Source organism: Cynara cardunculus, assembly GCF_001531365.2.
Source record: "Cynara cardunculus var. scolymus isolate 2C chromosome LG 10, CcrdV1, whole genome shotgun sequence".
In the NCBI taxonomy this organism is placed as follows: domain Eukaryota; kingdom Viridiplantae; phylum Streptophyta; class Magnoliopsida; order Asterales; family Asteraceae; genus Cynara; species Cynara cardunculus.
Window position 1 is genome coordinate 24,115,280 of NC_037537.1, and position 1,064 is coordinate 24,116,343.

Consider the following 1,064-nt stretch of genomic DNA (forward strand, 5'->3'; position numbering starts at 1 on the left):
TTTTAAGAGTTTTAGCCAAATGTTTTATAATATAGTATAGATATTTTTTTATAAAGGTAATATAATTCAATGATTATCTTTTAATACAATTTAGATTTTTTTATATTTAAAATGAGATACGTATCTAGTATTTGATTGTATTTATCTGCGTTTAATTACACGAATTCAAATGTGAAGGTTTAATAAGTTATACATACATACAGTTTACTTGTAATTTTAAATAATTAATATTAATATATTTATTTCACGTTAAATTAAATGGGGATTTAATCATTTAAAAACCACATATATTGTGATAACTATGATAATCTTTATGATAAGGTATTGTTTCGCATCATTTTTCCTATTTAAGACTACAACGTAATGAATTTACTAATATATATTCGGTTCACAATATAAAACTTTTAGTTGTATTTTTTATTTCACAAACACATAAATGACCTTCACACCATGAAACAAATATATGTTAATCAATACCTTAAATACAAATCACAGATGGAAAAAAACGTGTGAAATAAGATCTGATGCACCAATACACCGATACATCAGGTTAAATACACTTTTATACATTGTTTTTTTTTTTCATTTTTTATCAATTTTTAAAAAAATGTTTTCAAATTTCCCTTAGATCAAGAAAAAACATAAAAGATTACCCAAAAAAATACTTTCTTATTTTAGGAGTTGTTTGTTTATCTCTTAATAATTCTATTAAAAGACAGTATCTGAATCGTTAAGAGGTGAATCTTGTTTGTCAAAAATAATTTCATGCATTCCTTAACCATCGAGCGCTATAATTTTATCGTAAACAATTATATTTCATTTTACACTCTATCATGAAAATCTTTCAATCATTTTAATCAATGATTATTTTGATTTAATTATGTCCTAAATAAATAAATCCCCTCTACTTATTATTATTGTTTGTTATTAAATTATTATGAGTCTTATTTTTATTCAATATATTTTCTCAACCAAAAATCAAACACAATAATTCTAAAAATGTTCATTTTGGTTATATAAATATTAAAATTATATATCTTCTAATTCATGAATAACAAAATTTC